The sequence below is a fragment of the Hibiscus syriacus genome, unplaced genomic scaffold (genome assembly GCF_006381635.1).
Source record: "Hibiscus syriacus cultivar Baekdansim isolate YM2019G1 unplaced genomic scaffold, ASM638163v2 tig00001478_pilon, whole genome shotgun sequence".
NCBI classification, from domain to species: domain Eukaryota; kingdom Viridiplantae; phylum Streptophyta; class Magnoliopsida; order Malvales; family Malvaceae; genus Hibiscus; species Hibiscus syriacus.
In genome coordinates, this window is record NW_024061874.1 from 2,890,885 (window position 1) to 2,918,823 (window position 27,939).

At 34.5% G+C, this 27,939-nt stretch overlaps 1 pseudogene; it reads left to right on the plus strand.

The window, feature by feature from the left end:
- Positions 1-15,129: 15,129 nt before the first annotated feature.
- On the plus strand, positions 15,130-26,714 carry LOC120127935 (annotated as a pseudogene).
- Positions 26,715-27,939: the final 1,225 nt, after the last annotated feature.

Below are 27,939 nucleotides of genomic sequence, written 5' to 3' on the forward strand. Positions count from 1 at the left end.
ATGGTTTTCCTAGATTTCTTTTCCCATTTCCTCTCCATGTCAACCCCCTTTTGAGCTTTGATTTCTCCATCGTCCGGTCATCATTCGTCGATCCGAAACCACCAATAGACTCCCCATTGAATGGAGAACAAAACCCAACCTCTATTCTATCATGAATCGACGTTGTTCACCATAAACAAATGAACCAAAAGTTTCATCAATTTTAACCAGAAATTGTATCTTTTCGAATCCACTGGTGTCCTTATTATCTCCGTCTTTGTCAGCGCGTGAGGGGGTGAAGAAGTTAAAGTTTCTGAAATTTTAAAATCAAGCTCTCCATCGTTCAATATTTTGAACCAAGCTTGGTAAGTGTCTCAAAATCCCTTAAAATAATTTTATAAATTTTTGTGGAATTTTTCCAACCCTCTACAGCCCTGCATGCGCCACCCCCTACGAGGGGGCTTCGTCTGGAAGCTTGGTGAACCAGTTGACAGGCTGGACAGGTCTGAGCCGAGCCGCCAAGCTGCTGAGCTGAGATGAGCCGTCGAGCCACTGAGCGGAGCCGAGCTAAGCCGACTGAGTTGTTGACCGTTGATCTGCATAGATCGTTGACCGTCCATTGACCAGTCATTGACCTTTTTTGGGTACACCTATCCAGACCTTTTTTGACATCCTGAGTCCATTTTTAGGTCCGTTTTGTGAAATTTGAACTCGGTAAGTTGTTTTTCATTGATTAATCACACGATTCGATCCGTTTTTGATAAAATTTCTATTGATATGTATCTGAGGAATTATTGGACATTGAATTAAACATCGAGGTCAAATGGAATTTATATGGTCGATCAGTATGGCACAGAAGTCAAGGAAATATATTACTACTTCTTTATGCTTTATGAAACATGTTTATATTGGTAAATGTATGAATGAAAATGTTTGATCGCATCTGGGTTGTTAAATAATTCCTACACTCAACCCAAATACGGTAAAAGTCAGTAACTAAATAAAATTCTCATGGCTTGTAAAAGAAATTAGAAGTTTGATAAGGAATAATTTCAAGTTCAAAGATTATTCGAAAAAGTACTTAAATCTAGGATCTCTAAATTCTATTTTTCCTTGTTAAGAGTTTTAATACCGAAGTTACCTGGTTAAGAAACTACGAAAATGCCCTTGAGAGGTAAAAATAGTTCGAGTTGACTCTGAATGAGAAAGTACCTTGAGAATTCGTACCTAACCTGATAAATTAAAGATTTAACTGTTAAGATCCTATTTTTGTACAGAAAATTCATGATAACATGTTTGTAACATCTAAGAAGGCACTTGACCCAAAAATCTCCAAGTTAAGAGTAAATACCTGAATAATAGTTTATCAAGGGTGTTCTTTTTTCATATTTGTTCGAAAAGAATGCAATCGATGATACGTTTGAATTAAATAATAAGATCAGATGGAAGAAAATGATTGAAATACATTAGATCTGTAAAATGACCAAAATACCCCTAGAATGCAAAAGACCCAAGAATATCACCAATCCAATGAATGATTTGATATCCTTAGGCTCTGAAATGACTAAAATAACGTTAAACACCGAAATGACCAAAATACCCTTATGGAATAAATACCACTTGAATGCTCGTTCGTCTGCTCATGTTTCGATCGATGATAATTCTAGAATTACTCGGCTCAGCTCAATGCTAGAGAGAATTAGATATTAAGAAATGGATATTCGTGAGATAAATCAACAATGAATATCAAAATTACTTTATTATATGACCAAAGTGATCTGAACAGAAGTACAACATGTATCTGAAACTCAGAAACGTCTAAATTACTCTAGAAGACTCTGAAGTAATTGGGATATATTTGAATACTAAATGAATTAAATAACCTTAATGACTGAGAACTCAGTAAGTGATTGGATGAGTATGGGAACACCAATGAACTTGCATTATGTACGGTCCCTATGGGTTACAAACTAAGAATTAAATATGTCGACAATTCTTGATATTATAGCAATGTGGAAAGGATATAAATATTATTCGGATACATGTTCGCTTCCTTAAGATATATTCAGTGATGATTCTGAAAATGATCTATGGACAAGAATTATTGCTATTAAATTGAATACCCTAGAAGGATAATGAATTGACCATTCGACAAGCATCAGTTTTGGGAGTGTTTAGATCGAGTTGATCAATAATCTCATCGATTGACATGGATGGTAAGTGCCCTGAATCTTCGTTTCTCTTTTATCAACTCAAATCACTCTGGTCATACCTGAACACTTTCCTGATGCACATGAAACATAGTGAGCTTCTAAAGTATCAACCTTAAATGTCTGATTAGATCGGTTAGTAATCGATTATCTTTAATAGGACCTCGTTCTTAGAATCCGATCAAATTACACAAGTTTCAGGTTATCCATACTGATAACTACAAAATGCCTCAGAAAAATATTGGATCCTCTAGTTTGTTCCATATGTACTATATGACGGTTTTATATGTTTTAAAATGAGTTTTCACTAAAGTATTGATTTAATGGTTTATAAAGTATGGAAACATGGTATGTGATCTCTGATTATGGTTTTCACCGAAAAATTTGAATTTTTCCTGATTTATGGAATCATGGAAACTACTGGTTTATGAACCATTGTTTTATGTTTCACTGGTTATACTCGAATTGTTTTATCGGGATATTATATGGGTAGACTGGAAGTATAACTCTAATCAAGCTGGTAATTTCTTAAGGACCTAAGGTGATCCTTGGGTAGGCTCTCAGGCCCCAAGGCACTCCCCAGGATTAATCATGGAACTACTTATAATATATAGGTTGAAATCAGTTATACGGTTTATTTTATTATTACGATTATGACATATAACTGGATAATGGTCCAGGTATTACGATTTATGGCTAAAACTGATTTCTACCGAATTTTTTATATGGATGGGATTCTGGAGTATGGAGGCACAACCCTGATCCAGCTGGTAAGACCTTACAGACCTAAGAATACCCTTGGGTATGCCCATAGGCCCCAAGGCATATTTTAGGGTGGCTCCTTTTACTGTGAGCTTAGGGTAAGCCCCATGGACGCAGTTCTGGGGAACTGCATAATGAAGTTTGGTTGGAGGGTCCCGTTAGTGTTTTAAAAGAATTATATCTTTTCACTGGTCTTAATTGGAATACACTAGATAACTTATCCTGATCTCTTAAACCTAGTCATCCAAAATATTTTACTCTGAACTGAAAACTTACTATCTGTTATTACCTGAGATATCAGTGGAACCTGAGCTCAGTCTAAAAATCTGTACATGTATGAACCAATAAGGAAATATATGTTTATATGTATCTGCACGTTCTTCAGCATCATATGGTAGTTTTGTATTACTGAGCTTTCTAAAGCTCACTATGTTACTTACCTTTTCAGGTTAAAAGGATTGATCCAGTGCAACTATCGACATCAGTAGGGAGTTCCATCGGCATCATTTACGAAGTACGATGTATATGATAGGGGGCATGTATATTGTATTTTGTATTTATATCCGAGTTTGAAAATCTGTTTTATTTATGAATACTGATAAAATTTATTAGGTATTCATAAATCATTTTATGAGTTTACATGTTTTAATAAAATTTTAAATTTTCTGAGATTTTTACAATGGGTTGCTCTGGTGGCCTTAATGTGACATCCCAGATCAGATCGGGTTACCCTCATCGGTCTGAGGGGGTTACATTTAGTGGTATCAGAGCTTAGGTTTGAGTCAAAATTTTTCTAAATAGATCGGTCAGTCGAATGTCAAATGATGTCTGATCAATACATACCCCTAGACTACAATAGTACTTCTCTGAGCTGAAACTCCAAGGTTGAGTCCCTATTTGTAACGAGCAAACCTAAGTTTTTATCCGTTAAGGCTCTACCTTTGCATAAAAGAATACCAGTAATGTCTATCTAAATTTTGTAAAGTACCTCACGAGCCATGTGAGAGTTACTCATATGAGAAATTCCTATCCAACTCTAGAAATGAAATTGGGATACGTTATATCTCTATGAGCCTATTCTCGTAACAAGGATGAATTGATTCCACAAGAATAAATCTATTCTTATTCTTTTATTGGAATGAGGGAGAGTTCTGACGAAAATGTATACTTATTTAGATAAGGACTAGTAGAGGACTCTTAGTTTTGTAAAAGTTACTTGAAGATATGAAAGAACTAATGGAAGTCCCATTTCTGCATTTATGTAACTTGAATAAATTTCTAGGATGGAATTCTTTCAAGGATGGGAGAATTGTCACACCTCAATTTAGGGGCTAAATTTTAGAAATTATAAAGTATTGAATTTAAGTGGTATTTTGGAAGAAATTAAGGATTAAAGTGTAAAATCGCAAAGCTGACATACCATTTTAGGAAGTGTAGGAAAATTCACGGACTTGAACTCGAATTTACCAATTTTTGTGAGATGTTGAAAAATAAAACTCCCTCCCCATGTAATCTGGTTTTCCCAGACTTCTTTTCCCCATTTCCTCTCCCCTGTCAACCCCCTTTTGAGCTCTGATTTCTCTACCGTCTGGCCACCTTTCGTCGATCTAAAACCACCAATGGAATCACCATTGAATGGAGAACAAAACTCGACCTCTATTCTATCATGAATCGATGTCGTTCACCGTAATAAATTAACCATATGTTTCATCAATTTTAACTCGATCGTCGTTGGTTTTCCATCGATTCAGGTCGATCCGGCCACCCATTTTTGACTCCTCCCGCACCACCGTGTTCCTTGCATCATTTTGAGTCAATCGATGTCCTTCATGTCTCCTTCTTTGCTAATGCATGAGGGGTGGGGAAGTTAAAGTTTTTGACATTTTAAAATTGAGCTCTCCGTCGTCACAAAATTGTGAACCTAGCTTGGTAAGTGTCTCAAAATCCCTTAAAATAATTTTAGCATTTTATGTGGAATTTTTCCAACCCTCTACGCCCATGCACGCGCGCCACGCACCAACCCTTGTGAGGGGGCTTCGTCTGGAAGCTTGGTGAACTAGTTGACCGGCTGGATCATTCTCAACCGGCTAGACCGGTTTGAGCCGCTAAGCCGAACCGCCGAGCCAAGCCGAGCCACTGAGCCGAGCTGCCAAGCCGAGCCACTGATCCGAGCCACTGAGCTGAGCCAAACTGACTGAGATGTTGACCGTTGACCTGCACTGACCATTGATCAGCGTTGACTTGCCGTTGACTGACCGTTAACTTTTTTTGGGTACACCTATTCTGATTTTTTTGACGTCCTAAGTCTTTTTTAGGTCCATTTCACTAAATTTGAACTCGGTAAGTTATTTTTTCACTGATTAATCACTTGATTCGATCCGTTTTTCAGAATTAAGCTTCATTTTTTATGAAATTTATTTTATATGTATCTGAGGAATTAATTGACATTGAATTAAAGATCGAGGGCATTCGAATGAAATTTATATGCTAAATCAGTATGGCACAAAAATTTAGGTAATACATTACTACCTCTTTATGCTTTATAGAACATGTTTATATTGGTAAATGCAGGAATGAAAATGTTTGGTCGCTTCTGGGTAGTTAAATAATTCCTACACTCGACCCGATTGAGGTAAAAAGTCGGTAACTGAATAAAATTCTCATGGCTTGTAAAAGAAATTAGAAGTTTGATAAGGAATAATTTCAAGTTCAGAGATTATTCGAAAAAGTACTTAACTTTAGGATCTCTAAATTCTATTTATCCTTGTTAAGAGTTTTAATACCAAAGTTACCTGGTTAAGGAATTATGAAAATACCCTTGAGAGGTAAAAATAGTCCGAGTTGACTCTGAATGATAAAATACCCTGAGAATTCGTACCTAACCCGATAAATTACATATTTAATTGTGAATATCCTATCTTTGTACAGAAAATTCCTAATAACCAGTTTGTAACTTCTGAGAAGGCACTTGACCCGAAAATCTCTGAGTTAAGAGTAAATACCTGAATAATAGTTTATCAAGGGGGCTCTTTTGTTATAATTGTTTGAAAGGTCTGGAATCAATAATACATTTGAATTAAATAATAAGATCAGATGGAAGGAAATAATTGAAATACACTGGATCTATAAAATGAAAAAATACCCCTAGAATACAAAAGACCCAATAATATCACCAATCCAATGAATGATTGGATATCATCAAGCTCTGAAATGACTAAAATAACGTTAAGCACTTAAATGACCAAAATATCCCTATGGCATAAATACCACTTGAATGCTCATTCGTCTCCTCAATTTTCGATCGATGATAATTCTAGAAATACTCAGCTCAGCTCAACGCTAGAGAACATTATATATTAAGAAGTGGATATTTGTGAGATAAATCAACCGTAAATATCAAAATGACTTTATTATATGACCAAAGTGAACTTAACGAAAGTACAACATGTATCTGAAACTCAGAAGCGTTTGAATTACTCGGGAAGACTCTGAAGTAACTGGGATATATTTGAATACTAAATGAATTAAATAATCTTAATGACTGAGAATTTAGTAAGTGATTAGATGGGTCTGGGAACACCAATGAACTTGCATGATGTACGGTCTCTATTGGTTATGAACTAAGAATTAAATACGTCGACAATTCTTGATATTATAGCAATGTGAAAAGGAAATAAAGATTATTGGGATATATGTTCGCTTCCTTAAGATATATTCAGTGATGATTCTAAAAATAATCCATGGATAAGAATTGTTGGTATTAAAGAGTGAATACCCTGGAAGGACAATGAATTGACCATTTGATAGGCATCAGTTCTAAGAGTGTTTAGATCGAGTTGTTCGATAATCCAATCGATTGACATGGATGGTAAGTGCCCTGAATCTTCGTTTCTTCTTTATCAACTCAAATCACATGAAAACTTTCCTTATCTCTTGGAGGATCCCGTTATGGTTTTAAAATAATTATATCTTTTCACTGGTTTTAATTGTAACACACTAGATAACCTATCCTTATCTATTGAACCTAGTCATTCAAAATATTTTCCTCTGAACTGAAAATTTACTGTCTGTTATTACCTGAGATATCAGTGGAACCTCAACTCAGTCTAAAAATTTGTACATGTCTGAACCAATAAGGAAATATATGATTATTATTATCTACATGTTCTTCAACATCATATGGTAGTTATGTATTACTGAGCTTTCCAAAGCTCACCTTGTTACTCACCTTTTCATTAAAAGGATTGAACCAATGCAACTATCGACATCAGTAGGGAGTTTCATCGGCATCATTTGCGGAGTACGGTGTATATGATTAGGGGTCATGTATCTTGTATTTTGTTTTTATATCTGAGGCTGAAAATCTGTTTTATTTATGAATACTGATAAAATTTATTAGGTATTCATAAATTATTTTATGAGTTTACATGTTTTAATAAAAGTTTTAAATTTTTCAAAATTTTTACAGTGGGTCACTCCGGTGGACCTAGTGTGACATCCCAGATCGGACCGGGTTACCCGCATCAGTCTGAGGGGGTTACACTAAGATTACTTAGGAATAAGTATCTGACCTATCATGTTCCATGTCAATGAGATAGAAATCTGAAGGAAAAAATAATACATCGACCTTCACTAAGACATTTCCATCATTCCCACTGGAGAGATGACGGACCGATCAACACCTTGTATGGTTACTCCTGTTTCCTTCAAAGGCTCTTTAGTAATCATTTTATAAATGGAAATGACATAACATTAATTGAAGGTCCTAAGTCACACATTGCACGTTTAATTTTAAAATTACGTATTTTACAAGGTATGGCGAACATACTTTGATCCTTCATTTTTTGTGGGAGTTTTCGTTGAAAAATTACAGAAACATGTTCTCCAAAATTTACCTTTTCGTGCCCCATCAATTTCCTCATTGTAGTGAAAATCTCCTTTAAAAATCGAGCATACCTCGGTACTTGTCGAATTACTTCAAGAAGAGGTATGTTAACTTGAGCTTTTCGGAACACCTCTAAGATATCACTTTCCTTAGCTCTTTTATCAAGCTTTAACAATATTGATGGGAAGGGGGATGTGATTTAATGAGAAAAAGAAGAAGGATGTGCTGCAATATACCTTGTATTTCTGGAGGTGGCGTTTCTTTTTGTTCTTTGAAATGTGATGGTTTTTCTTTTGGAACTTCGGATGAGATGACTGTTCCACTTCGAAGTGTGATGGCACTAACATTCTCTCTTGGATTTAACTCTGTTTGAGAAGGTAGTCTTCCTTGTGATTCCAATTTCCCCATATTTTGGGCCAGTCATCTCATTTGTTTTTTCCAACTCTTGAAAATGTGCTGGTTCGGCTTTGGAATTTTTCCTGGGATGCAACTAGCTTTTCTTGGGATGTAACTAGCTTTTCTTATGAAATTTCTATCTTCTCTTTAATTTCCTCCAATGATGGCTTTTTCGTTTGATGTTGACGAGGAGGTCTTGGTTGATAAGCTGTCATTTGATTCGGTGCATAGCTAAAATTTGGTGGTCTCGCCATCCCTAATTATAGGTATTACTATATGGGTTGTACGGTCTTTATAGAGGACCTGGAAAGTTTTCTACGACATTTATTTCTACATTCCCTCCTTCTTGTATCATTGGGCAACAGTCCGTCGGATGGTCCAGCTTCGTGCATATCCCACATGCCCTTGTTACCTCAGATTTTCCTGCAACAAGTGAATTAACTACTTCAGTTAATTTATCTAATTTATTTTCAATTAAAAAGGTACTTATCTCATTAAACTGTCGGCTTGGTTCACTTGAAAATTGTTGAGAACTGGCAGCCATTGTTGAAATAAACTCTCTCGCTATTGTTGGGGTCATTTTGACTAATACTCTTTCTTCTAGCAGCATCTACCATTTTCATTTCTATAGATAAAAGACTTCTATAAAAGTATTAGAATAAAGTTTTCTCACTTAATCCGTGTTACGAACAGCTTGCATAAATCCTTTTAAATTGTTCCCAATAGTCGTAAAGACTTTCTTCGGTCTTTTGCTGAATAGAGATAATGCTCCTTTGTCACTCACTTGCTTTAGCTGCTGGGAAGAACCTATCAAGAAAAATTTGACTCATGTCAATCAATGGATAAGCTGAATTTGGAGGTAAATAAAATAATCAATCTTTAGCTAAGCCGGCTAAAGAGAAAGGGAAAGCTCTCAATTTAATTTGATCTTTGGTAACTCCCTGTGGTTTCATGGTAGTGCAAACCATGTGGAATTCCAATAAGTGTTTGTGCAAATTCTCATTGGGAAGGTCGTGGAAAGTGGGAAGAAGATGAATAAGTCCTATCTTTAATTGAAATGGAGTCCTGTCTTTAATTGAAATGGAGTCCCACCATTAGGAAAAGTGATGCATAATGGCTTCTAAGTGACAGGAGCTACGACAAGCTCTCGAATCGTTTGTTCATCTTTAGCCATCAGGATTTGATCTTCGATGTATGTGCCTACTTCAGAGTTTGTCTCCTGATTTGATTTTGTTTCTGAACTATGTTATTCTTGTCTTTTCCTTTTTTCTCAAAGCGTTTATACGTGGATTCTTCATGCTCGTGCTTTGATCTCTGGGTCAATATTTACTAATTCTCTTGGGTTTCTTCTGGCCATAAATCAATAACAAAGAAAAATAAATCAATACTTGCCGTTAGTCCCCAGAGACGGTGCCAATTTGACACACAATGTTTTCGTGTTAAAATAATTCCTTAATCCCAGAAGAAATATAAATAAAATATAGCATGTGAAAAGTAAGGATCGATCCCATAGAGACTATGCAATTTATGATTTAGTTATCTTTTTTTTATCAGTAGAGTTTGGATAGGAATAAAATTTAAGATTAAAAAATAAATAAAACATATATAAAAATAAAGGTGAGATAAAAATAAGATAAGATAGGGGATTTTGAAAGACTGACTGAAAATAAGATAAAGTCAAATAAAAAAAATAATAAATAAAATAAAATAGTAATTTAAGTTTGAAAAGAAGACTTATTGTGAAAAGTATCCCCAAGCTTTCAACTTTGAGTCAGTTTCCTCGGATCATTGAAATAGATCTTTACTTCAGGATTCACGCCGGTTACTTGTCTACAAGGACAAATCCTTATGACTATGCTTTCTATACCGAATACCCAAGTGCAATCTTTAATATCAGTTTGTAAATTGATCTAAATAGCAACAATGTTGTAGATCTAAAAACGTTAAGGCTAGAAAAGATGTCGACTCGGATTATGTTGTTTCAACAATAACTGACTGCGATCTCAGTTTCCTCTTAGCAAACAATTTTGCTAAGTGTGTTCCCAGGAAATCGAATGTGCTTCAATAAGCCGATCCTTCCTCCCACGTTAACCATAACAACATCCAGACCAACGTCGACTTTTGGTTTTGAAAATATTTTTGATTTGAAAATAAGCCCATAAAACAGAGAGGGATATCCTAAGCGATTTAAGTGCCTTACAATTCTCACGTTTGGAATTGAGCCATTGCTTTAGCCTTCGACTTTAAATAAAATTAGCTAAGCGTGACAAAAGTCATACTTAGCATATTTGAAAATAAAAAAAAAAATGAAACAAAGGACTTTGAAAAAGAAAATAAAACTTTTATTAAAAACTAGAGAGAAGAAGAAGAGTAAATTCTCAATTATTGAGAGATATGTTTCTAGGCTTACCTTGAGAGGGTATTTATAGCCTTCAAAATCCTAAAAACAAGGTAAAGATAATTCTAAAATAAATATATTCTAATTAAAATACTTAAAACTATTTAAACTAAAATACTAAAAACAAAGATAAGATAAAATATAATATAATATTTAAAATAATATCATAAAATATAAGTTTAATTCAAATCCGAATTGCAGAAACGTGTGGCTGATCCATTAGTTCTTCTAGAAGTACTGATTGGACCTTCTAGAAGGTGCTGATGTCATCACCTCGTAAGATGTGTCATTCCCACTAATCCAACCTTGATTCTAAAAAAACTGCAGAATTCTGTCCTATTAGTGCAATTTCCAGAAATAGTGTCCTAGACAGAAAATGAATCAAAACGAACAAATAAACCGCAAAAACCAACGCTTAAGGAACAATTTAAAAGCAAAATAATAACCAAATAAAGCACTTATCAGTGACATGTGCCTATTGTTTTGATATACTTGTTTTATGGATTGTTTCCTATCATACCTGATGTATGATTTATTTGACTTGCTATGTATGTTTATATATATATATATATATCACGATTGGGGTTTTAACTATTATAAGTATGTTTTTAAAGAGGTTCTGAATCTTTTTAAAGTGTTGAAAATGTTTTGAGGAAATTATTTTTTATTGTAATCCTCTATATCTGGTCGTAAGCTATAGGCCGGGCCTAAGGGGTTACTGTTCCATCTTCAATTGTTTTTAATATTTTTCATGTTGTAAAGGAAGAATGATCTTTTTTGTTTTTTCTCCTATGTGTAAGTCGTATGGTTGCTGGTGAAGGCCTCTGTTGCAATAATCTTCTGCAGAGGATATCCATCCTCTTTGTTTTCAGTTGTCCATGCTAGGGGAGAGGGGACCAATGAGAATCTCCAAATTATGCTTAGCCTCACTCCTTCGGTTAAAAAAGTTGTGTAGACATCTATTTTTGTTCGAAGATCACAAACTGAAACAAAACGTAATTAATCTTTATCATAAGCTCAAAATTCACATTCTTAATTAGTAAAAGAATTAAAATTAAAAAATACAATACGATCTTAAGCTCAAAATTCACATAAAAGTTTCACATTAAAAGTTCACATGGATCATTCAAATTATTCAAGCTTGTCTTAAACATATTTAAACTCATTGTTACCATCCAATTACGATCTAAGTAAGAATCAAGCTTATAATTCATATTCATGGAATGCAATATATATATATATATATATATAAATTAACCAAATTAACTTAATTGACAATCGACTAAAAGGCAACTACACTTGCTACAAATCCGAGGACATGGAGTATCTCATATCACTATTCCACTTTAACCGTTCCCCTTTTGATTTGAATTAAATTCAAATAATGATGGGTCTAACATAAACACAATACAAAATTCATCGAGAACATATTAACAATAAATCCTAAACTAGTAAAAACTGTTTAAGATTTGGACTTCCACTAGTCCAAAAAGTAAACTAAAATTATCTATCAAATTTGAATTAAACAATGTTCATACTTTAGACATGATTTACGATTTTGGAAACCTTACACTCATAAACCAAATTTTTATGGTTTATGTATCAAAATTTGAAACATCTAAAAATCATCATAAAAATACTAATTGATACCTAAACATCTAAACTAAACATATGAACTCTAAATTAAGATTTTGAAACCTAAAATAAAATTCCTCTAGTTTAGGGTTTAGGGATTAAGAATTGCAAATCTTGGATTGAGAAAAGAAATGTACCAAATTGAAGCTTTGAGTGAGTCCATCACACATAAGGTATTGGATTTAATTTTTTATAGCTAAAATATAAGCATTCAAGCTTGGAGTGAGTACGTCACACATATGGTATTGGATTGATTGCTTGTTCAAAATATTTTTGTATTTTCTAAAAAAATAAACTCCTTTTGAGAGTGAATCGATCCCTTTTATTGGTGTGCCTAGGAAGATTTTGAATAGCATATCGAAAAATTCAGGATCAATCCACTAGATTAAAGAAACAATTTGTTTTCCCTAAAATCATATAAATGTATTTCAAAATATCTATTTAAATTATTTTTTTGGACTTAGCTTTGACATTATTGAGTATTATTAAATGAGTATTAATTTAATCAATATGAAGAATTCATAAAATAAGAACAATATAAAAAGATTACTTGGATTAAAGGAGAAATAGTAGTTGAACACAAGCCCTACAAAATTACAGCGAAATCGCTTTACCCTTGAATCAGAAAAAAAAGCTTAGCAACCCATGGTGGAATAGAAATACAAGAGATAATAAGTTGTGTTGTAGAAACATAATCCCTAAAGGGGGGCTAATGGGTTGTTTATATAGAGAGTCAAAACCCTAAAAGAAAGGTAAATCTTTTTTAATAAATTTTAAAGAAAATAACGAAAAAGCTAAAATAAAGGTAATTCAAAATAAATAAAGTCCTAATAGAAAAGAGATTAATTATTGGTGAAATACTTTAAAAACAATGAAAATATCCATAAAAGTCAGTTTTATCCCAAATTTGACTCTAAAAAAATGGATTTTCCATATCAGACAGAAGTCACGTGTAAGTCATAAAGCGTGGTCACGCCTTATCAAAGATAGTCTTCTACTCAATTTTGCATTCTTCCAAAAGACTCGATTCTCACAAAGAAGGCTAAAAACTTACTTTTGAGTCGATTTTCACCATTGTATTCGTATTTCCCCTCTTAAATCAAAACAAACATAATTTCCACAATGAAGCTCAAATCGTAATAAAAATATGGAGGAATTAATCATAAAAAAATGTATATAATTATAACTTATCAAATTCTCCCACACCTCTAGATTCATTTGATATTAAATCTTAAAAACATGTTCAATACTTTAATAACCAACAATCTTGAATTTCACCTCTTGATCTGGAGGTAACCCAAGATATTGATCTAAAAAGACATCTTTAATTTCCCAATTTGATGAAATTTTCAGACAATCCTACTTTTCTTATCTGAGTATCTATCACATTAACCAGACATCATTATCTTCACAATCATTATCAATGTCACTTTAAGCAATGATCTTAACTCATCAATTGGTAATTCCATTAGATTCGCCAAGAATATAGCCCTTGGAATCTTTATTGATTGCTTACTACTTTTCCACTCACACTTGTACTATGACCCATTAAGGATTACGGCTATCATTTAACTTAAGATTAGTTCTACAAGAACTCCTCTATCTCTAGTCAGCCTTGTACTAATGTATGAGTGATAGATCAAGGGTCAACTAATACAAATACAAGCTCATCAAAAGATGAAAAGTACATGTTAAAATTTTAAGGTCATCCCGATCCTCATGGGTCGTAATATTATAGATTCTATCGACTCCCTGAGTCTCTTGTCACTGCAAGGATTCATCTCGTCCCCTTAATCTTCCCCTTCCTCTGTTTCTATTAAAGGTTGCCACATATCTTTCAGATTACACTAGATTGTTCACAGACTTCTTTGGACAATTTCGAGTAAAGTGACCGATCTCACCACATTGCAAGCAAGCTCCACTAAGAAGTCTGCATACTCCTCGTTTCACTCTTCCACATGTCTGACATAAAATTCTTTCTCCAACTGCTCTACCCGAGCTAGCAACAACTAACTGGGACTGTTTTGTTTAATGTGAAATTGCAGCAGAATCCTCTTTGACCGAATCTCTTGAACTTGATCCTTACCTCTCTTAACATAATGGGGAGTTGAAGGCGTTCCAACCATTTTCCCCATCGGTAAACTATGTTCCGCTGCTAATGTCTCCTCTTGAGCTCTCTCGATAGCTTTGGCTTGGTTAATAACTTATTACAAGTTATGTAAACTCAAAGCCAATATCATTTCTTTTAATTTTGGCCTCAAACCCTCAATAAACCAATCGCGTTGGGCATTATCATTTGGAACTACCTCTGTAGCAAAACAACTCAACTTACTCAATCTCGTACTCGTGTACTGAACGGTCACCTTGTTTCAAAATTAGGAACTTTAATAGCATTGTTCGTTTGAACTATTCACCCACATACTTGTTTTTAAATTCTTAAGTTGGATCGCTCCCCTCTATGGCCCTAAAAAGCTTAAAGACCGTTCCAACAAAACTCCTTAGGGCTATGTACGAATCAAATTATTTTGGTGACTAAAAAGATTGTTGTTGGTTTTAGATATCAAAAATTGAATCAGGGATGGACCAAGGGGGTGGGGTATGTCGCCCCCCTGAAAACTTAAAATTGCCATGTGTTTTAGATTTTTTAAATGTATTTTTCTATTAAAAATTTGTTCCTCGAAGTTTAAGTTCGTCCCCTAACATAGAATCATGCGTCCGTCCCTAGATTCGAACACCAATGACTAGAAAGATGATTGAGCGTTTATAGTTAAATAATTGAGAATACTTATAATATATATTATTTTGTAATCTCTTTTGTTTAATAAAAAACTTGGTATGGCTACGGGTGTACGTGAAGAAATATCATGAAGTATAAATATGTAGGTGGCGATGGTAGGGACGCAGGTTTTATTCCTGTTAGCTGAGCACAAGCTAGCTAAAGTCCCTTGACGAAGAGAAATACATTAAAACGCTACTATCCAACACCATTTTCTCTTTCACGTACGAAACAGTGAAAACCTAATAGCTATGGTGTATTAGACTTCCCTCTTCCATTATCATAAACAACAAAAAAGTGGTACACCTTGTTGCCCTAAAGAGAAGAGATCAGGGAATTTGGGTTTCAGTTTCTGTTTTAATAATAAAAAAAATATTGCAGTGAAGGGGAGAGGGAAAGTGGAGTTGAAGAGGATCGAGAACAAGATAAACCGACAAGTAACGTTCGCCAAGAGGAGGAATGGGATGCTGAAAAGGCTTACGAGCTCTCGATTCTTTGCGATGCCGGGGTTGCTCTCATCATCTTCTCCAATCGTGGCAAGCTCTATGAATTTTGCAGCACTTCTAGGTATATATATATATATATATATATATATAGGTGAATTCACGAGATAATGTTCTCGAATTTTTTTTTCACGATATGGTGCACATCCCAGATTAATTGTTGGAATGGGGTGAGTTCAACAGTGATCTCCATAGGACGCCATGCAATCCAGGCGACCTTGGAGGACGCCATGCAATCCAGGCGACATACGGGGTGACATACGAGCCATATACGAGCCATACGAGCCAATGGGGAGCATGCATGAATAGAGAGCCAATGGGGAGCATGCAACGAGCCATATACGAGCCATACGAGCCAATGGGGAGCATACAGGAATAGAGAGGTCGCCATGCAGCCTAGGCGACCTTGTAGGTCGCCATGTAGTCCCGGCGACCTTGTAGGTCGCCATGTAGTCCCGGCGACCTTGTAGGTCGCCATGTAGTCCCGGCGCCATTCCCATCATCCATGCACATGCACAGCCACATAGATTCCTTCACGTGCTCCCCGCTGCATGCCTACAGCTCCCAATGCATGCATGTGAACCATTTGAACCAATGCATGCATGTGAACCATTTGATTATTGGTACAATAATTGAACCATTGCTGCGTGAAATCAGCTGATGATATCATAGCTGCAATTGTACAATTATTGGTGAAATAATTGAGGCAGCCGGTTATAAAAGAAAGAAAGAAAGGGAGAAGAGATTGCAGAAGAAAGGGAGAAGAGATTGCAGCCGAGAAAGAAAGAAAGGAGAAAGGGAAAGAAAGAAAGGGAGAAAGGAAAGTAAGAAGAAGAAAGGGAGATAAGGTAAATTTTTTTATATTTAAATTAGTTTATTATTATAAATGTTTAATTTGTTAGTTTAGGGTTTAGCGTAAAACAAAAAGCAGTTAATTAGTTTGTTAGTTTAGGGTTATATGATTGTTAGTTTAAGTTATAGTATACATAAATTAAAAATTATTAATTAGTATATGTTTGATAGTTATATAGTTAAAAATAATTAATTAGTTTGTTTTGTTAATAGTTAGTTATAAAAAAAATTATTTAATTAGTTTGTGTTAGTTAAATAGTTAAGTTATATTTGTTTGTTGAATTTATATTATATAAAAATTAGTTAGTAAGTTTATTAGTAGTATATATAATGAAAAAATAGTTTATTAGTTAGTTTTAGTTATATAAAAGAATATTTTATTAGTTGTTTAAGGGTTTAGCGTTTACGTTTAACTTATATTTTAAAAAGTTTAGTTTGTTAGTTTATATTATAAGTTATTATATTAAAGTTTAGTGTTGTAAATTAGTTAGTTAGTTTATATTAGATCATATAAATGATTTTTTAAATATTGTTGTTTAATTTTTTTACAGATTCATTCTAATGGCTGACCAAATTCCATGTTGAGGCTTGACAATGAACATATTTCAAGTCATTTGGGAATAATGGTGAATAAAATATTTATTTAATGAATTATAATTAATAAATATTTGAATATTATTTATGATTGTGATAATTTTTTTGAAATATTTAATTGTAGGAGGACGAGCAGCGAGTCCTTCGTCTTCGACTACATAAAGTGCCCAAGCCACACCCACTAATAGAAGAAAATTTGCAAGAGGCTGGATTTTGGTATATAACATTTGTGCGAGATTACAAGTTGGTCCCAGGTTTGATCAGTGCGTTGATTGAACGTGGAGACCAGAAACGCACACGTTTCATTTGCCGTGTGGCGAATGCACGATAACTTTGGAGGATGTGGCAATGCAACTCGGGGTCCAAACTAATGGGATGCCGGTGGTAATGTCACATGAGTTTAATAAGGTGGAACAACTTTGCAACTTGTTTCTTGGGAAAGCGCCCGTACCACCAGAGTGTAAAGGGTGGCGGGTGAGGTTGTCATGGTTGAAGAATGAATTTCAACTTCAATCAAATAGTACGGAGCACGAAATTATATATGCAACATGAGCATATATATTACAATTGATTGGGGGAATTTGATGCCTGATAAATCCGGTAGTTATGTTCACACTCAGTATCTTCTTTTTTTAACAAATTTTGAGAATTGTAGGCAATATAGCTGGGGTTTGGCGATATTGGCGTTCTTGTATCGTGAGATGTGCAAGGCGTCATTAGTCGTGAATGATAATAATACAGTAGAAATCGGTGGATGTCGTTGCTGCTACAATCATGGGCTTGGCATAGACTTCCGTTTTTGACACCGATTAGTCGGACTGCGGTTGACTTTCCACTTGCCGGAAGGTAATATGAATCCTCTATTTAATATAAAATATTAATTAAAAAATATTTATTTTGATTAAAATTATTGAACAAAATGTCTCTATTTTTGTTTTGATTGATATACAGATGGAGGCATAAAATTGAAGGCACAGGGTTGGTGCACAACAACATTAAAGAGTTCAGGTTGAAGATCGACATTAAGGCCAAAAAGGAGGTATGCATAATTTGTATTTTTTTAATTATTATTTAAATTAAATATATTATTTGATTTAAATAAATTTTATTGTTTTTGTAATTTTACAGTTTAATTGGAGACCATACATGAATGAAGAATTATTTGCGTTGATACCGCACGATATTTTAGATGGGTTTCAATTTTGGTGTGCTGTTACACCATTGATCAATTTTGCTTTTGTTGAGATCCAATTTGGGGATAGAGTGCTGAGGCAATTCCACTTCCACCAACCTATTCCGCGGAGTCCATGGGATCATGACCTCCTCCAAAACTTAGATGGTCGTCGTCCAGTGAATTGGGTTAAGACGCATGACGACCTGCACAGATTTGATGGTCGTCGTAAAGAAAGCGTTAATTGGGTTGAGAAGCATGCAACCTACATTAATGCTTGGAACAATAGGGCTTCATTCATGCCAACTCTTGACGCCATTCAAGACGACGACTTTAATTTTGAGACTTCGGCTTACCTTGCTTATTTTTTGGATAATGGAAAGCTGTTCCTCACAACAATAGTAGAGTGCGACAATTTTTGAGGTTTAAGAAAAGATTTGGTAAAGCTGAATACTCTCTACCGAGTGGGAGTGGGAGTTCATCTCTACAAACTGAAGCGGAAATGACTGATGTGGATAATAGCGCACCACAATCGTTGCATCACGCAGTTGATGATTCTACTGGCCCGGCATACATACCAGAGTTTGTGCAGCCTGAGGCACCATCTATTCCCTACGTTTTCGTCGACGTATGAATTTGAACACATGACAGTTCAAATACCCCCAATGAATGAGGGGGATGGGTACAATACTCCTGAGCCACAACGGCCACAACGTATCAGACGTCCGCCCCGACATTATCATTCAACAACACCCCGACATCGACAACAATTGTAAACTCGTTTGCTATTTATTACAAATTATTTATTGAAATTAGACTACTTTTTTTAACCTTAACAATGATTTTTAGTATCAAATCATTACTAGTATCAAATAATTAAATATTTAGTAAATCAACTATTTTAAATCATTAATAAATTCGACTATGTATAAATTTAAACTCAGTAATCCACACTTGTACACTCATTTGTTAGTATTCTATAATTATTAGTAATAATTATTAAATCATTAGTATTAAATCATTATTATAAATAATTACTAAATAATAACTAAATAATTATTATAAAATCATTATTATAATGATTATTATAATGATTATTATCAAATCATTACTAAATCATCAAATCATTAAATATTTAAATCATTATTAAATCATTTTTATAATGATTATTACTAAATCATTATTATAATGATTATTATCAAATCATTACTATAATGATTATTATCAAATCATTACTAAATCATCAAATCATTAAATATTTAAATCATTATTAAATTATTTTTATAATGATTAATAAATACATAGAAATACATATATGATTACTAATGATGAGGCCTATATCTTGGTAAATTAGGACAATTGTTTTTTGAATGGCCTTCACCCCTACATAATCCGCATCTCTTTGCTTGACCTCTCTCTATAGCATGAAAATCCATACTGGTATGAATTCGAGTGGACTCAGGTCGACCCTTTGGACTTCTGCGAAGCATTGGATTTGGTAGCCATTCATCATGATCCTTTTTGGGCCAATATGATTCATTCGGGATCTGTCTGAACACATAGCTGTAGACATTTAATATCCTACGTAGGTGGAAGCATTCATCAACATAAGTGTATGCGCTTACACCAGCATACATACATGCAGCGACTACATGAGCACATGGATATTTCCATGCCTGAAAACGACCACAATCACACCATTTGTGTCGTAAATCAACTCTAAATGTTTGGTCTTCTCCTCCGACGTTACGACGTATGCACGACACGACAAAAGTATGACCAACTCGGTCGAAATTATGAACAACCATTGATGTTTCCAATCGCTCATTTGCTTCCATTGATTCCACCACTGTAGGAGCCCAAGTTTACCTCTATTTATGAGACTCTCATTTCCTTGCCTTTGTCCGACCAAACTTTACCCAGTCTAAAGTACGTCTCTTTCACCACTCGCTATTGGGAGATGGCGTGTACCTTTTAGTACCGAATTAATGGCCTCAACAAGGTTTGTGGTCATATGTCCGTATCTCCGACCTTCATCATATGCTTGCGACCATTTTTCCCGCGGTATTTTTGAAGCCCACTTCCAAACACGCTGATCATCGTAAAATACCTTCAAATTCTCCAATCTCTTGTCAAAATTTGGTCGACGTAGTTCGTATCCTGTTCCATAATATATTGTTAAACCGCAATTAAAAAAACCACGTAAAAAACACACAAATATTGAAAATAAAACTTACCCATGCTGACTATCTCGCTACGAATATGTGCGTTATGAAACTGGTCGATACTATTCTTGCCAATATGACGGATACAAAATGTCGGATATGCATACGGAGGTATCCAACGACTTCCTGGTCGTTCAATTGCCGCCAAAATACCCGTTCCTCTATCGGATATCAAGCAAACTCCATCTTCACGAACGACATATTGACGTAGATTGGTCAGAAAGAAATCCCAAGCCTTTGTTGTCTCTCCCTCAACAATGGCGAATGCAATTGGGAAGATATTTCGCTCACCATCTTGAGCAACTGCCATCAAAAGTACATGCCTATATTGACTATACAACCACGTACCATCTACTGGATCATACATTTGCAAAATGGAAATCCTTCAATACATGCCTTGAATGCCCAAAATAGTCTATGAAATATTTTCTTCCCTGGCAGAAGTTGACCTTCTTCGTCATATGCGGGCATGGTTGAGACTTCACTATAGTTCCTGGGATAAATCGCTTCATTGCTTGTAGCAAATGTGGTAGCTCATGTACGATGTATCCCAATTTCCATACGTCAACTTCATTGCCTTCATTTTCGCATTCCACACCTTGCCATATTTACTTGATATCCAAATTGGCTTCGAATAGATGCAGCTAACACTGAACAAGATATCCTTGGATCCTTTTCAACCATCGCCTTCACGTATTCACATATTACATCGGAGTCCAATAGTCGGTGGTCTTGTTCGATGGAGTTTCGCAAACATGTGTGCGAACCATTGTACCTCGTGATGACCCAAACATCGTGCCTTTGATTTTTTGACACTCTGATCTTCCACTTGCACTCTGGGCCATATTTTACACACTTTGCGTATAGGGTTTTCTGGTTGGACTCTGCAACATGGACATCAACATGGCATTTGATGTAGTACTCTTTAATCGCCAGCGTAGCTTCATTTTTTCCTCTGAATTGCACCCCAACTGAAAATTCACCAGAATTATCGAATGATTCAGTCATTTGGTACGGAGGTAAATGTGGCATGTCTGGGAATTCAGGTGCCCTCATTGCATCATAATCTATCTCGTACATGTGAGGAGTAGCTTCATACGGTGTCGGAACTTCATCAATTGCACCTCCACCAAAATATTTCGTCGCCGCCCAAAACGGGTTCTTCAGTTTCTTCATCTTCGCTTGAATCATCATGAATTTCTCCCCATCTATTTTCAGCGTCAATATCAACAACCAATTCTGGTATGTTTCTCATCTCATACTCTGCTGTTGTAGATGTCCCCCCGACTTCATTTACACTTTCCAATAGTGCCATAAAACTGTTCGGGAACCTGTATGTCGGCTCCTCAAACTGACTATATAAAGCCATTTCAGATGGATTTTGAGCCACACTCTTGATGACCCAGGAACATCACATATGTTACGCACATCAACAAATAATTCAATAACTGCTATATTGGTTGACTCATGTAATCCAACCATGGTTCCAATATCATCATCTTCTTCAAGTGAAACTGCAGCATATCTGACTGGGTTAGAGCATATCATAAACCTATACCTCAAACCATCAACTGCAGCTCGAATTTTTCTTTCTATCTTATGCTTCATTTCTATAAATGTGATGTCTTTTTTGAACATCATATTTATTGGTTTTTCAGACTGAAAAACTACTGCGACCTCATTTTCCATAATCTGTCCATTATAATGGACAATCGTGAAAAGTTGCTGCTCATTTTCTCTACAAATAAAAAAAAATTAATTTAGATTAAAAATTAGATAAGATATTTCATAAATTATTAAATATAATATAAATACTATTTATTATGATCAAATAAAATTTATTATTTAACTTGATTGATTGCTTACTAATAAACCTAATAATGATTTGATAATTACTATTAATCTAATGATTTAATAATAATATGATTTAGTCATAATCACTAATAATTATTTATTATAAATATTTAATGATTTAGATTTGATACTAATCATTTAGTAATTATTACTAATAATAATGATTAGTTTTGATAATATTTTTTTTTTTAAAAATTCAACAATTTGTTAGGCAAACTGTCGAGATAATGTTCTCGAAATAATTATTTCGTGAGATAATGCGTTGTTCCGTATTTCATTCATTAATTTTTTACTTCTTACTAATTACACATACAATGTAAATTAAACAAAATATTTTTAAAACAACTAAATATTTTTAAACACAATATTTTTTAAAACGGAAATTATCTCGCACAAATTAGTTTATATAATCTAATATAAACTTACTAACTAACTATTTACACATACACAACACAAAAAATGGACAACAAAAATAATAAATTACTCACGTCTTTATGCCTTCTTCCTTTACTTTCTTTTCCTGCCTTGTTTTTCTTCTTCGAATCATCTGTACGTGGGCAAATATTGTGAAATAATGTCCTGTATGTGTAACAAAAATATTTATTTAAACAACAATAGCTCCCACAAAAATTTTATATATCTAATATATTATATATACCTTAAACTAATAAACTATTTCTTTATTATAATATAACTTAGTTAAATAACAAACTAATTAAGCACTAATTAATTTTTTTATAATATAACTTCAACTTCAACGAACAACCTAATATACGTTTAAAGACACTAACAAATTATTAATATTTTTATATTTAATAACTTAACTAAGAAACTAATTAACTAATTTTTTATATATAATATATAACTTAAACTAATAACTAATATAATAACTTAAACTAACAAACTAATAATTTATACTAACAAACTAATTAACTAGATTTTAATTTTACCCTAAACCCGAAACTAACAAACTAATAATTTCATATAATAAACTAAATTAAACAAAAAAAATTACCTCACGAACTATGTTTGAGCCTTTACTTCTTTTCTTCTTCTTCCTTTTCTTTCTCTCGGCAAAGTTTATATGTGCTGGTTCTGCTTGTGCTTCTACCACTATTGAGCATTGAAAGGCTGACAGCTAAATTAACGCTGCAATAACGCAACTATAGATGCAACACATACAGCTACGGGTGCAGGAATCTCTCAGCTATGATGCAACGCATGCATGCAACTACAGTACAGGACCAGACCTTGGTCACTGAGACTCCATGGCGACCTACCTACCACGCCGCCGTGACCTACACCGTTCGACGTGCATGGCCATGCACAGTTCCCACGTCCCATGCACAGCATGCATCTGCATGGCCATGCACAGTTCCCACGTCCCATGCACAGCATGCATCCCCTCCCCCATGCATTCCCACGTCCCATGTTGATTGCATGGCGACCTTTGCAAAATACACACAGGGCGCCCGGATGCCATGGCGACCTTGGAGGTCGCCCGGATTGCATGGCGACCTCCAAGGTCGCCTGGATTGCATGGCGTCCTATGGCGATCACTGTATAATTCACCCCATTCCAGCAATTAATCTAGGATGTGCACCATATCGTGAAAAAAAAATCGAGAACATTATCTCGTGAATTCACCCTCTGGTTTTGCCTTGAAAAATCTCAATCTGGGTTATCCGCTTTTCTTTGCCCTTTGCCCTTTGTCTTTGTCTTTGTCTTTGTTTGTTGTTGCTGTCGATTTTAAGTGATGGGTTTGAATCAGTTTAGTGTTGCATCTTCTCCTTCATGGATATGTTGATTTCATGGAATTAGGGCAGATTCGTTTTCATAGGGAAAAAGTTTGCCCTTTTAGTGTTTGTTGTTGTTGTTCTGGTTTGGGAGGGATGATTATGGGTGTTGGGGAATGTAAATTAATGGTGCTGTCATCTCTGTATCAGTGAACTGGTTAGATTAAAACGTAGTAAGGTCCTTTGCAGCTTTAACCGAAAGACATTCAACACATGTACACATTGATATGGAACATGTTTATTAAGGACAATATCTCTGACTGTTTTTAGCACGGTTACACGTATAATGCATTTTCTGGACAATATCTTTGACCGCTCTTCACACATTTACATGTATAATACATTGTCCTCTTATTGTTATGCCTTGTGTGTTCACAAATCTTTGTCTTGCAGTATCTATTCTTCTCTCTTGCATTCATTTCTTCTTTTGAAACTTGGTAGAGTTAATTATGAGATTTGTGTAATGGGTCGAGTGTTAAAGAATTTAATATTCTTTAAATAAAATTGTAGACTTGTCTTGGACTGATTTTATTTAATTGTTGGATGAAAAAAATAGACATATGAGATTAATAATAAGAGATGAAAGACATTTACTCAAAAAAATATAGAATTAATTTGAATTTTCTATTTTCACTATATCCAACGATCCTAAATTTGTTTAAAACTGTTAGTTTTACATATATAAAAAATTGTACACTATATAAATGGATTATAACCATATATATAATTAAATGGGGATAAACGTTATATTTCTCTTAGTGTCATTTAAAAAAATGATTATATAGATCATCATATAATTAGTAGTGCTAAGGTAATAGCTATTATTAAACAATATTATAATTGTATACCATACAAGATATGGTATTATTTCCCACGTACAGCTCTTTGTATTCTTGTACGTGTTTGTGTTAGTTTTTTATAGAACTATTTTTGTTTAATTCATTAATAGATTAATTCAGATCAAGTAATGAAGAAGTCTACTATGAGAATTATCATTTTGATATATTTTGCTCCATTTATAGTACCGATATTTAAAACTCTAACTTTATTTATAGAATTTAACATATTATTCTCTTAAATCGACTTATAGTTATTACTTTTCTCAGATTTTTATTATAGATGAGTTTCCGCACTCTCTTCTTTATCTATAAAGCCTACATTAAATTTTAAAAATAAAGAGAGGAAAAGAAGAATTTTATCAAGGATAAAGTAGCCCAAAATTGCCCCAATAAAAGTTAGCATAAAAGTAAAAGATAAGAGACACAAAACAAAAAGAAAATTCTTACAGGACAAAAAGAATATACCCATACCCTGTGCTTTTTGTCCCAGTAATTAGCCAAGCATCTAGTTTCTAATAATCTAAAAATTTGATGAATGGTAAGGAAGAGGTTCTAGGAATGTCAAGTTCTCATACCATCACGTAAAGGGATGAATCGAGGGGTGTTGAGGTATAGGGATGGAATTGCACATTAATTTCACACTTCCTAAATTTCTAATTTAACTTCTTAAGTTTGCATCACTAATATAATATATTGCGTCTGTCCCTGATAACGACAGTTTGGTTCGAATTTGTCATATACTATATCCTTCTTTCTTGACATTTATTATGCAAGCAGCATAGCTAAGATACTTGAGAAGTACAATAGTTACACCTATGGAGCATTGGAACCTGGTCAATCAGAAATTGACACTCAGGTGAATTAATTTAATCTCTTCTATTCCAGCCTTGGGCTCAAAAAAAAATTTCCAAAAGTGTTGATGCATATTATGTCAAGCAGAGCAAGTACCAGGAGTATCTGAAGCTGAAAGCAAAAGTTGAGGTCCTTCAGCATTCACAGAGGTGAATTAAATCGTCTCTCTCATTCATATTTGTTCATAAAATAAGTTGCTTGCGGTTCATGTGGAAAATATGTACTTTTGTGTTGGGCAGACCTTTTCTTGGGGAGAATTTTGGTGACTTGGGCATCAAGGAACTGGAGCAGGTTGAGCACCAGTTGGACTTCTCATTGAGGAAAGTCAGGTCTAGGAAGGTAATCAAAATCAAATTCTTTTTTCATTCAATTAGATGATTTAGGTCACAAAATAGTATCTTAGTTTTCTCTTTCATGAATGCAGATGCAGATGCAGATGCAGATGATGATGGACCAATTTTCTGAACTTCAAACAAAGGTATGTTAATATATTTCAACGAAAGTATGAATATGATCGACCAACTTCCATTGATATATTGTTCTTTATACAGGAAGAAGTCCTACTGGAAACCAACAGAACTTGAGAATGAAGGTAAAATAAAATCTTCAAAATCATTAATATTTTACGTCGGATGTTGAATGTAATCGATCTTAATAGCATTTGCTACGTTTTCAATACTTTGGAAGCTGGAGGAAAGTAGTTCCATGATAAGATCGACGTGGGAAACCGGAGAGCAAAGCGTTCCATACAACCATCCACCACCGGTGCCGCCGCCACGGTCGGATGCCTTTTCCGAGCCTTTATATTGCTGCAATTATCTGCAAATGGGGTATGTATTTTAATTTCTTTGCTGGTTGTGTCAATTATGTACTTCTGAAATTTGTTTTGCTTGGTGCAGTTATAATCCTGGTAATATAACAGACGAGGATACTGCTACAGGCTCTGCAATTGCACCCACTGGGTTCATCCCTGGTTGGATGCTTTGATTGTTTGAGGTTTAATCAAAAGGATTATATATTTTCGCATATGAAGTGATTGGAAATTAAGAAATTGAGAATAATTTCTGAAGATTCCATGTTTCAACCTATATTTTGTTGCATCTCTTATATGGCGCATGCATGCATGCATAGCTTGAAGTGTTGGGCGAAGCTCCAAAAACAGTGAATATCATCGTGTTTCAGCTAAAGCCTAGCTATTGCTTTGTCAACTGCCACAGCTTCACGTGTGTGTAAAGTCAATGTGACAATGGAAATACACACATGCATACAAGGACGAAAATACATAGAAAAATCTAAAATATATAATAAATTTAAATTTTCAAGAGGGGGTGACTTCCCCCACCTGCCCCTAGTCCATCTCTGCATACATATATATTAGGATCCATTTACGCTGTATAAAACTCTTTTAGTTTTATACTTTTTTAGAACCATTAGATTGAGGAAAGCCAAACGCTTCACTTTCCTTTACTTTAGTTTTTACTGCTTTTATAAAATATACTAAGCATGGCTTCTATCGTGCTTAACTAATTTTCTTATTAGCCGAAAGCTAGCGATGACTCAACTCCAAATGTGAGAATTGAAAAGCACTTAACACCCTTCGAGTTACATTCTTGATTTCTGCAAAATTAGTCTGGCAATCGGCCTTACTTTTAAAATCAAAACACTTTTATTTCAAAAAGTCGACGTTGGTCTGAATGTTATTCTGGTTTATAGTTGGGAGGAAGGATCGGCTTGTGGCATTTTTGACAGCAGTCCGCTAAGGAAAATTGAGATCGAATTTGATTCTCATTGAAACAACATAATCCGAGTTGGGCTTTTCCAGTACGTAAATCTGATTTGTTCTAACGACAATATTTGTGGTTAGTCCATTCAAGGACCGAATTTTGAAGAGTGACTTGGGAAGATCGGTTACCAAAGAGAAAGACAAGTTAGAATGGGTTGGGCCTTCTAAACTATAACCGACATGAGTCCCAGAGTAAAATCTATTTTGATGATCAAAAGGAATTGAGGCAAAGCTAGCATGAGGCTATTTTCTTATAATTATTTTCAAGTTTTTATTTTACTGCTTCTATTTATTTTTCAACTCTATTCACAACCCCCTGTTTCTATTTATTTATTTATTTTGTTAGAGCTGTCTGGATTAAAATCAACACAACTCAACATCAAGAATTTCTAAGTCCCTCTGAATCGACCCTTTTCTTCACTATACTAT